This window comes from Mus musculus, chromosome 2 (assembly GCF_000001635.26).
Source record: "Mus musculus strain C57BL/6J chromosome 2, GRCm38.p6 C57BL/6J".
Classification (NCBI taxonomy): domain Eukaryota; kingdom Metazoa; phylum Chordata; class Mammalia; order Rodentia; family Muridae; genus Mus; species Mus musculus.
Genome location: NC_000068.7, coordinates 146544350 through 146556387, shown reverse-complemented (window position 1 = coordinate 146556387; position 12038 = coordinate 146544350). Strand labels below are relative to the sequence as shown.

Here is a 12038-nt window from a genome sequence, read left to right as displayed (position 1 = left end):
ATTCCAGGTTATTATAACTATATCTGAAGTACTGGAGTTAGGAACCACTGATAAGGGAGAACATACAATGTTTATCTTTCCAGGGCTGGGTTACTGCACTCAATATGATCTTTTTTTTAACTATTACACAGACAGAGCCTGATGAAGGAGACTTAGGTCATCTTTAGCACTTTGAGTATGCTTGTGACTTTTTATTTTATTACCAAATGAAGCTTTAGATGGTTAACATAATACAGGAATTGCAGGTAATAATATTTCTTGACTCTTCAATAACCTCATATACATGATGAATTTTTGGAATTGAACTTACGTACCAGTATATAGTGCAAGTTTACTTTGCATTAAGCAATGAAGAGAAACAGGATGTAAATATGGTCTTGATTGAAGAGTACATGAGTTTGGCTCCTAAAATATCAAATTATTAAAGATATCTTAAAGCACTGAGTGGACTATAACTAATTATTAGATGAAAAAATTCATTCTATTTCTATCAGAAAGAAATTGCCAATGTGAACCCAAGGTGTTGCAAAATTAGTGCCCCACAAAGGTGTAGGAGATGTTGTCTTTTGGGTTATCAATCTATCAGGTATCATAAACGACAGCAAAGAGAGTTTAGAACATATGCCAAGATGTTAGTTGTTTGTTTCAGTTCTATATTGCAACAGAAAACAAGCATCTCAGAATCCAATAGCTTACAACCAGCAACTCTGTTACTATTTTTTTTTCAGTTATATAACCTTGCTTGGATCACCTGTGTGATATGTCCCACGTGATGCTGATTGAAACCCTTGCCAGCTCCACAGACATGTGACTGAATTGGCTGTCAACTGTGGAGAACTCACACGGCTGGTGCTTGATGTCGATTGTTAGCTTAGAGCTAATATGGTGCCATAGATTAAGTGTTCCCACTCTCCATACGAGCTGAACCTCTTACACAAGTACCTGTGTTCTAGGAAGAAGGAAGCAAAGGCTTCAGGGCCATTTAACGTGTCAAAAGTCTCAGGTCATGGACTTCCCTGCAAAGCAGTTCAGATACAGGAAGAGAAATGAACAGCATTTTTCCATAGCAGAGGGATATGTATAAAAGGAAGTGAAGGATTTTTTTTTATGATGGTGAACATTGAAGGAATATGTGATGTTGATTATTGGAGACTATGAAAGGAAAGTGTGATAATGATCGCTGGAGATTGTCTACACAGAGCGCATGCATATCCTCAAGACACGGAGAACAAATTCAAGACCTCTTGTGGTGATAACCCTGCTATGCTCGTTGCTGGCAGCTCTGCTCGCAGCCTCCTGCCTTTGCCTTCTTCCAAGCTGAGTTTTCCTGTAATCTAAACCTGTAACTTCTAAGTACAATCAAACCTGGAATGCCTGCATCTTTCTGGAATCAAAAGCCTTCTGCTGTGGACTTGCTTTCCTAGACCACAGGGCATCTTCTTGTGTAACAAGTTCTCTCTCTTTCTTCTCTATTCAGGACACTGATGCTCAGTCCCCTCTAAGGGTCTCCAGGAACACCTAGTTCTAGCTTGCCCATGTAGAATTTGAACTGCTTCTCTTAATAGCCTGCTTTTAACACTAATAGAGCATAGGATGGACAGATAGCCATGCAAGGGCTTAAAAAATTAAACAAATACTGACTGAGCCAAGGACTTAAGCGCATGATGTTTGCAGAACAGAGGAAGAGAGAAGAAAGACTTTGAAGAAAGGTAGGGTGCATGAGAAAATTCATGTGTGGCACTAGGTGCTGACAGCCAGGCAAAGTTCAGATTTGATGTGATATGTAGTGGTAAGCCACTGTACATTCTTGAGATGAGGTGTGGCTTGGCAAAATGATATCTAAGCAAGATTAGTAAAGGGATGGAATGTAGGGCAGAGTGGAGAAAGTGAAATGGAAGAGGCCAGTGGTTACTGGGCTCAGGGGATGATGAGCACCAACATGAGAGAGGCTACAGTGGAAATGATGGATATATTGCAACTTCAGAGTTGCACTTTATTTATTCATTTACTTGTCTACTTTTGAGACAGAGTCTCACAATGTAGCCCTGACCTCACAGAACTCACTATGCAAACCAAACTGGCCTGGAACTCACAAAGGACCACCAGCTTCTGCCTCCTGGGTGCTGGGACTAAAGGCCTATAGGTTACCATGGCTAGCGGCAGTGATTTCTTGGCCATGGGAAATTCTAATGATCACCTGAACATAGACTGACAGCAGTGTGTACAAAGCAACAGACTGGGAAAGACTCAGGGAAGAAGTCTGCTAAACAGCTTACTTACCTAGGATGGCAGACACTGGCCTAAGGAGTAATGACTCAGGACAAGTGAAGGCAAAGGAGCTGGGTTTTCATGACTGTTTTAACTGAGGAGAAAAGGAGACAGAATGCAGTCACAGTGACTCATCTGGGCCTTGACAGCTGTTGGCCCTATCAGCAGAAAGATGGGCCTCTATCATCCTACACAAACTGTCTGTCCTGGTTACTAGGTCTGAGGGTTCCCCTGGGGATCATTTGTATCACTTTGCTCCAGACAAATTTGATGCCAAGGATTCCAGTCAACTGTCACAGGTAGAGGAATAGGCTGAGATGCTCAATCATCCTTTGGGCAAACAGCCAGATCCACCAGACCCTGAGCTGCAAAGTGGCACTGCACTGGCTCGTCCTACTTTCACGTCACAGAGTCTGTCTCACCCTCAGGCTGTCTCTGGAGGAATGAGGCCCCTCCTCCTCCCCTCCTCTCTCTTTTCTATTTAAAGCTTAGCACATAAATGTTTCTATCATTTGTCTCTTTCCCTTTTAATGGGATTTAGCCTTCGCCTCTCTCAATCAATGCCTAGCATCTAAAAGTCTCCATCATTCTCAAGTTTTTAACCAAGGAGAAGGCGTCTTCCTTTCTGCTTCAGTGCATGTACTCTGAGAGATACAAGAAATATTCCCTTATATAACCAATGCAATCATCACCTACTTCTTCCTATTACTAAATATAAATTTTTTGAATCACACATGTACAATAGAATGCGATTTCCAAATTTTAACACTAAAGATAAAGCAGGCCATTTAACCATTCGTGTCTCAGTTCTGACTCCCACCATCCTTCCAAAGCACATTAGTGTAGAGTTTGTTTCCTGTCTTTTCAGATGTGTTTGTTTGGTTGGTTGTTTTGCAAGACAGTGTTTCTCTGTGTATCCCTGGCTGTCCTGGAACTTGCTCTGTAGACCAGACTGGCCTTGAACTTGGAGATCTGCCTGTCTCTGCCTCCTGAATACCGGGATTAAATGCATGCACCACTGCCAGGCTCAGATGCATATATTTTAAAGGATATATTTATATATGAAATATATAATTATACACATATACACCTAATAAAAATTGCTAACATATTAAAACAGTAAACAGAAACTACTGATACCTTCAGAATGGATGGCTGTAAATGTGTTAAAACAATGGAACCCAGACTTAAAAGAACACATATTGTACAGTTTGACTCATAATATTTTGCAAGAGAAGAAACTGTAAGAATAGCAACATGTCAGTCAGGCAGTGATGGCCCATGCTTTTAATCCCAGAGTCAGGAGACAGAGGCAGCTGGATCTCTGAGTTCAAGGCCAGCTTGGTCTTTCAAAGTGAGTTCCAGGATAGCCAAGGCTACATAGAGAAACCCTATCTCAAAAGCTCCAAAAGGAAGGAAGGAAGGAAGGAAGGAAGGAAGGAAGGAAGGAAGGAAGGAAGGAAGGAAGGAAGGAAGGAAGGAAGGAAGGGAGAAAGGAAGGAAGGAAGGAAGGAAGGAAGGAAGGAAGGAAGGAAGGGAGAAAGGAAGGAAGATACTAAAGGCCAACTGTTTTTTGTTTTGTTTTGTTTTTGGTTGTTGTTGTTGTTGTTGTTGTTGTTGTCAACCATTTATTTAGCTCTGTCTCTACTATTATGTAGTAGTAGAGTTCGTTCTTTTCAACTGCTATACAATTCTTCCATTACACACATATTGAATTTTTCATTTATTTAGTCCTGGTACTCATGGTTCTTTAGATTCGTTTCCAGTTCTCTGCTAATAAAAAGTCAAAGCGATGGATAGCATTGTGCACATCTGAGAGAGTGACGGCACGGTGGACATATAGACGTGGTGATAGAAGAATTAACATGAGTTAGTAGTTCTTACTGCCCTTGAAGCTCTAAATAACATATGCTGTGCTTTGCTTCTGCAATCTCAATTCCTTTCTACCTCCGATAACACCCCTTAACGTAGAAAGAGGTAGTTATAAAACAGCAGTTCTGACCTCAGCGTCTCTGCTTCTATAAACATGCTTGCTTGTGAACCTTAGCCATGTGGCACAAAGTTCAAACCTTAGCCCACCAGTAAGAGGTCAAAATGATGCAGTTTAGCCTACAAATGTTGAAAAACAAAACAAAACAAAACAAAAAAATTGGATCTGGGCCCAGTCTCTGTCCCCAGAATTCTAGCTTCCTGGGTGTGCTGGCTGGGTCTGCCAGAAACAGTTCTCCAACTTTCCAAATGCACGTTTGGTTTCTTGAAGGTCTGATATCTCCAGCAGTAGCAGTGTTAAGAGGTGAAGTATGAATTGTGGACTTCATAAATGTTTTCAGTAGCAAAACACACTTGCCCTTTCACTAAAATACTTACTAACTCTTTCTGTCGTCAAAGCAACAGATGCTTACTCCTCTAATTCTGCTTTTAGAGGCCAACACACCATAAAATTATACTTTCCTTTATTTTTAGCTAAAACATTATAGTGCAAGTTAAGCACAGCCAGAGATCTACCTCCTTACCATTCTAACCTTTAGATGTGCACCTTGAGCTAAATACACCCACAATCTTATCTCTGTTTTGCCTTCTTAAATTATGATCTTAAACTGAGCATGCTCAGAATGCAGTACTTAACTGGGCCTTCTCAGGACTTGTCTTCCCCCTTAAATGAATATGTATAGGTTGCCTGAATAGAAGCCCCAGGCTTTCTTTGTGGAGGGCCCTGCTCAGTTCTGCCTCTCTCCACTCACCAAGATGCAATCCACTCTATTGTTCACTTACACTACTAACAAAGTTTTGCTTTGTTTGACACAGGGTATCATATAACTGGAGCCTTAAACTGGATCTAACTCCTGTGCTGGGATTACAGGTCTGTGCCACCAGACCCAGCTAACATGGGCTGCATCAGCCTCTGCTTGAAAATGGGATGGAATGGGTACCCAAATGGATCTCAGTGCCATAGTGTTGGAAGAGGTTCCAGTGTTTTGCCTGTTGACTGCAAGGGGAGAAACTTGCTTATCAGGAAAAGAGCCAGATATTAAGGGTGAGTAAGGATAAAGAGAACCACAAAGAACTGGTCAAAGACATGAAAGAAAGCATAGTAGTGTAAGCCATGTTGTCTTATTTACTCTTTGATTGCTGTGATAAAACACCACAGCCAGCCAATGTATAAAAGAAAACATTCGATGCAGCATACAGTTACAGAGGGCTAGAGCCCATGGTAGTGGAGCAAAAGGATAGATGAGACTCCTATCTTGGTCCACAAACAAGATGGAGGGAGGGAGGGGAAGGAGGAAAGGAGAAGAGGGGAAGGAGAGAGAGAGAGAGAGAGAGAGAGAGAGAGAGAGAGAGAGAGAGAGAGAGAGAGAGACAGACCCAGTGACACACTTCTTAATCCTTCCTAAACAGTTCCAACTAGGGACCAAGTATTCAAACACTTGTGTGGGACATCTCATTCAAACTACCACACCATGGCAAGATCTTGTATGATGTTTAGAAGCAAATAGGCTTCTGGGGCAGCAAAGATGTATTTACATCAACTGAGTCTATTATATAGTGGAGCGTGTATTAACTGCTCTGCACACATATTTTATTTAATCCTTATGAGACTTGAGAGACTACAAAAGGATAGTCTGCCAGAGAAAGAAAGATGATCATTATGCACACAAGATGTGCCCTCAGACCATAGATTGATGTTCCATAAGCCAGCAAGACATCCAGGAGCCAGATGATGGGAAGTATCTGTAAGACGGAGTATTTTGTCATAGGACAGTAAGTGATTAGATTAGGAGAATTGGAAGTTTATTATCTGTTAGCCAGAAGTGAATAGGACCTCAAGACCAAGGCCAAATGATAAAAGAGGCTTCCCTTTCACTGCACAGTTCTGCTGTGTTAAAATGTGTGATTTCAGCCAGACATTGGGGTACATATCTATAATCACAGGACTTGTTAGTCTGAAGCAGGGGTACACCATGCAACTCTGTCTCAAAAAAGGGGGGACAGAAACTTCTACACAGTGTATGTGGTTGAACTCCAGGTATCAGTGGTAGGTGCCATTCCTCTTAGGAGTTAAAGAACCTCAGAGAACTAACATGCCACCCAATGATGGACAGATATAGGAAACTCTTGACAATGTCTTTCTAACATGCCGGGCTGTGAATTGGCCTCTTCAATTCTAGCACACTTTTGGGAGTGCCTCTTTTTTTGTTGTTTTAAAGTAACTCTCAACTCCTGAATTCTCTCCCTCCGTTAACAGGATGTTATTAAAAATGAGCCAAGTTGCCCACGGACTTTCAGGAGGGGATCAGTATGTACAAGCACTTGTCTGTCTGTTTTGTATTCCCCTGGAGTGGTTCTGTCTGTTCTCTGCTAAGACAGGATCTGACCTCCCTCTGCTCAGACGGGACCCACTCCAGCCTCTCAGCTCTATGTGTAGAGGTTACAAGGCTCACATACAACTAACTACCATTGAGAAGCTGCCGGTGAGGGAGAGGGTAGTATTCTGGCCTCAACACTCAGCTTCTGGCTGAATCCCACAGATCTGATTGTTGAGGGTGAGAGCTGGGGAGGAGATGCTATTGTGGAGAAAGTGGGAGGCCACTTTAAGGAATTTACATAGTACCTTCAAGTTGGTGTTGGCAGGACTGTATTCATCCGCAGCCAGCTACCGGCTCAAAGGCTTAACTGACAAAGCTCCAGCTCCTTCCCTGAGCCAGTTAGAGGAGGCAGTCTAAACTCTCTCGCTTGAGTAAACTCATAGTTCCTACTGGTTCCTAGTCCTGAACAATATCTACAAATAGGGCGCCAGGCATTTCCTTTATTGGCAGCATAGTGACTTTTCCTAGGATAAGCTCAAAATGGAAGGGCCAGAGGCCAGTCTGTACTTAATGGAGTTGGGGGAGGGGGACTGTAACCATAGCAGCAGCAAGAATAACACTAATAGTAGGGATTATGCATGGAGCCCTCTTTCCAGGCCAGGCCACAGTAGGTGGCCTTCATGAGCCCAGACAACCCTTTATCATCAATGGGTCCACATTACCTTCGAGGAAACTCAGTCTGAAAGAAGGAATTTGCCCCAAATCCTAATCCTGCAACTGCTAAGCGACTCAGCCAGGAAGCCAAAATTAACACCCAGACTCACGTTCTATCTGGATTTCTCCTTCTGAATTTTTTTTCCTCAAAATCTTTGGTGTTACGATTTAAAACAAAACAAAACAAAACAAAACAAAAACAAAAACAAATCAGGCTGGTGACAGCTCAGTGATAGAGTACCAGCCTAGCATGTTCAAGGCCCAAGCCCCAAAAGAAAAGAAAAAAACAAAAATGATTTGGTGCCGTAGCAGCACAGGTAGGTTGTCCTAGCACTTAGGAGGTAGAGGCCCAAGGATCAGAACCTAAGGTTAACTTGGTTACAAGGTAGATTTGAGGCCGGTCTGGGTTACTTGGGACTCTGTCTCAAAGAAACAATAACAAATAAAATAAAAATTCAAAATGGGTGGGGGGTTGGATGGGGTGGGTGCTAGAGAGATTGCTCAGCAGTTTAAACACACACATACACACAACATTCTTGCAAAGAATCCAAATTTAGTTCTCAGCATTACATTGTGCAGCTTACAATGCCCATGAACTCTAGGGGATCCCCAGAGTCTCTGTGGGCACCTGAACTCATGGGTGCATATACACACACGTAGACACATAATTTAAAAAACAAATAATAAAAAGAAATGAATCTTTGGAGCTGGAGCGATGGCTCAGCAGTTAGGAACATGATTGCTTTTTCCGGAGGACCCAGCACCCACATGGCAGCTCTCAGCTCTCAGTAACTCCAGTTCCAGGGGATCTGACACCCTCACACAGACAGGCATGTGGGAAAAACACCAATGCACGCGAGCTAAAAATAAATATTAAAAAAAAAAAAGAAAAGAAAAGAAAGAGAAAATTCAGACAGAAGGGCAGAGGAGAGGGCGTGAAGATAGAGTGGGCAATGGTCCATCCTAGGCTGTAGTTGGGTGAGATTCACTCTAATGCTCGAAATCACAGTAGGATTAGTGTGGTTGACAGTACTTAATATATACTACATAATAGCTGGTGGAAAGATCTCAGGTGTTCCGAGAATAAAGGATCGGTGTTTGAAGTCACCAAGCATGCCAGCTCCCCTGACACTCGTCATACACCAGCAGTAAAGTGTCACCGCATACCCTATAAATGTGCCTGGTTATTATGTCACTAAAACAAGCATGCGTAAGTAAGCACGGTGAGAGACAAGTGGTCTGAGACCAGTCTCTTCATTCATGATGAATTCACAACCAGTCCAAAAGAAACAGGAGATTCTGAAATTCCGCACTGGCGCAGAATCCTTGGTGTTTGACATGTGCCCGCTGTGGATTTGGTAATTTGCCATTCGGTAAGTTCTTTATGCACAACTTTCTCCTCAAGCTGGCAAGCAAGTGTGATGACCTTTTTGTGAGATCTCTGAGCTGCTGACTCTCCCCTTACCACTCCACACTGATGCTTGTTCACTTCCCAAATTACCACTGAGGAACTGCCATCCCCATCCCTCCACCCCTACCCCTCCATCCCCGTTCCTCTACCCCCCCTCCATTCACACCCCTTCATCCCCACCCCTCTACCCCCACTTCTCCATCCACACCCTCCACCCCAACCCCTCCACCCCCACTCCTCCATCCCTACTTCTCCACCCCACTCCACCCCAACTCCTCTATCCACACACCCTACCCCACCCCCTCCATCTCCATTCCTCCACCGCTACTCCTCTACCCCCAGACACAAAGAATAGATCTACAGAGATGTTCACTTGAGCATGCCTTACCCATGAAAGGCAAGGCTATTGAGTACTAAACTGTTTCCATACAGCAGTTTTTTCTTTTTTCTTTCTTTCTTTCTTTTTTTCTCGAGAATTCAAGCAAGACTTCAATCCGGACGACCTGGAGCAGTGATTGGCTTTGGGACTGGAGCATGTCAGCCTTATTTCATGGAGTACTCATCCTCCAAATGTGTGCACATTCCATCCTGAGGGCAGCCAGGGGGCTGGAGGTGAGCCTGTTTCCTGCAGACTAATGTTTCTCAAGGGGCGACCATTTCATGTGTCTACCCACGTGCCACTGTCAGTCCAGCCAGAAGGCCACCTCCTAAAATCGGTGCTGGGAGACTAATTGGTTTACCAAGAATTATTAAAAATGTTAGTGTATTTTAGAAAACAGGAGCACTTACTGCATTTCCTGCTGTTTCAGGATAAGAACACAGACAAAATGACTCCAAAGTATTAGTTAAAAGTGAGTTTTAATCTGATCGGTTGGGATTTTGTTTTTCATAAACCAGATTACATAATATGCTCTCTCTGCCACCTTTAAGCCTGCTTGGTCCACGCCAAGCTGTATTCGTGCTAATCGCTTGCGACACAGTACCAGAGTAGACTCCCTACCATACCGATTTTAGTTGGCAGAACTCAGCTCTTGAGACTCCGTGCTCTGTCCCCATTAGTGCCGCGATATTGCAGAGCGTCACCCTCTTACCCTCTGAAGCAGCACTACATTTGTCACAAACCAGTGAGTCCCATGGCGATGGGAGAAAGTAATAAGATGCTGTTAAGAGCTCTGAAGTTCTGAGGTCCTGGGTCACATGCCAAGCATCTCGGAGGAACATTCATTTAATCCTCCAGTCTCTCTTAGCTGCCGAGGCCAGGCTGCATCCAGAGGGCCAGCAGGGAGTTCACTAAGGGAACATTTACAGAGGTGAGGGCAGAGTGCCGCGACCCACGTGGGATGGTGAGAGCCATAGCAACAATGGGAACTTTTCAGGACATATAAGACAGTAGGTAGGGTCAGGAAAAAGGTAAGGTTGCTGGGCGTCTCTCCTGCTTCAGGCAGCTCCCATTGGCCACACCCAACTAGCAGGCAGAGGGCTCTGGGGAATATTAACCAATCAGAGAGTTCATGCTCTTGGCATAGATTATGAAAAAAAAAATTGGACCCATGAAAAGCAAGCAGAGAAAAACGAGCATAACATAGTGGTCACTGTTTTCATTCTTAACCTAAAATACTCAGCAAGAGATGGGGCAGCTGGGGTCAGAGTGTTGGGCTAATTTCCCCCAAGTCAGCTGGAGATTTGGAGCCAGGCTTCCTGACTTAGGCTGCCCTTGATTTGGTCTCTGTGGTCCAGTTACTTTTTCCCATTTTGGACTCAGATGAGCAAAACTCTGCCCATTGTCCAAATCCATCACTTTCCCTGTGACAAATAGGAGCTTACTACAGTCTCTCGGGCCAGTTTTCTCTTCTACGGAAGTAGTTTCAACTCTTCAACTGCCAGACTTGATCTTAGTGTCATCTTACAGAGCCAGACATACTTCAATGAACTGCTGTCCTCCTGGCCTGACGCTTGTACCAGTTTGTTTTCCATTGCTATGATGAAGTACCTGAGGTTGGATAACTAATAAAGAAAAGGAGTTCACTTAGCTCACAGTTGGGGAGGTTTACAGTTTAAATAGTACAGTGCTAGATTTGATAAAGGCTCCACAACTGTATCACTTCATGACAGGTAACACCATGGAAGACGCATCACAGGATAGATCACAGGATAAGACAGGAGGTCACAGAGCCTCTGGAATCCAATGAGCTTAACTCCCTGACTCAGGTTCACCTCCTAAAAGTCCAACTACCTCTCATCCCTACACTGGGGACCAAGCTTGCAATGACCTTCAGAGCATAATAATATTGTATATGAGATCCCCTCTCATATTGCATTCTATACTATGGAAAAGGTGACATGGATGAATGTGATGTCCCGAACTGTTCCCGTTCTTTCTCGGTACTGACAGTCCTGAATGTGATTGGGGCCTAGTGAGTTTGCCTAACTTAAAATATTTCTACTGCATTTTCTAGGAGTTCATGTTTTATATTCTCTGGTGGTTAACCTCTTTGTTTCATTTTGCTGAATGGAAGCAAACTTCAAAATATTCACATAATAATTTCTAAAAGCTTTACTGTTTCTCTAATTTTTGAGGTTTTTTTTTTCGGTTTTGTTTTGTTTTGTTTTTAAATTTCTCATACTTCTGCCTTTCTTCCTAATCAAAATAGTTGTCTGGGTGAGGTGAGTGAGTTGGGTGGGGTAGGTGGGGTGGGTGGGGTGGGTGGACAAAGCCAAAGAATCCAGTACTACAGAGTAGATGGTAGAGGTAGAAAGTTTAGTGTAGGCAGCTCCCAGTCAGAACACTCTGAAATGGCCTGATATAGCAGTCTAGGAATAACCTCAAGGGATATTTGCAGTCATCTCTAGCTCCACCCATGGCTTCTTAATTCTTTGTGCCCTAGGCATCCTCTGGCCTTCAGGGCCTCTAACCAGCAGAGGGAAGCTTTCTCTGTACAGGGGGTTGGAGTTAATGGCCTAAGCACAAGAATTGGTGGATAAACATGTCAGTCCCCATATTCCCAGTAGAGTAATAATTATGTGCTGTATTAAACACACAGCTCCTTGAGGAGCTAGGGAGGTGGACTTCTCTCCAGCTCAAACTTCATAGCCCTCTGGGGACAGTCCCTGGCACTTGATCTTGCCTGCTTTCATCACTCCCTAATTGTGAGAAACTGATGATTGGATTCAGTCCATGACTTTGGTCCTGCCTAAACTGTCATAGGTAACCACAGCTCAAAAGCTAAGTAGATATTTATCTTACTAAACCCGGTTGAAGGTCAATGTAGTGGTACACACCTTTAGTCCAGAAGCAGATCTTTGTGAGGCCAACCTGGTTTACATTAAGAGCTCCAGGC

General features: G+C 43.5%; 1 long non-coding RNA gene across 1 annotated transcript in view; it reads right to left on the bottom strand.

Annotated features, from left to right (window-relative positions):
* Window positions 1–10279: 10279 nt before the first annotated feature.
* 4933406D12Rik (RIKEN cDNA 4933406D12 gene) overlaps window positions 10280–12038 on the bottom strand; it is a 3178-nt gene continuing 1419 nt past the window's right edge. Inside the window, exons 3-4 of the long non-coding RNA NR_040502.1 lie at window positions 11980–12038; window positions 10280–10704 (exon numbers count right to left, since the gene is read on the bottom strand). The exon at window positions 11980–12038 is cut by the window's right edge and continues 27 nt beyond it. This is a non-coding gene — a long non-coding RNA (RIKEN cDNA 4933406D12 gene). The remainder of the gene's footprint in view (window positions 10705–11979) is intronic.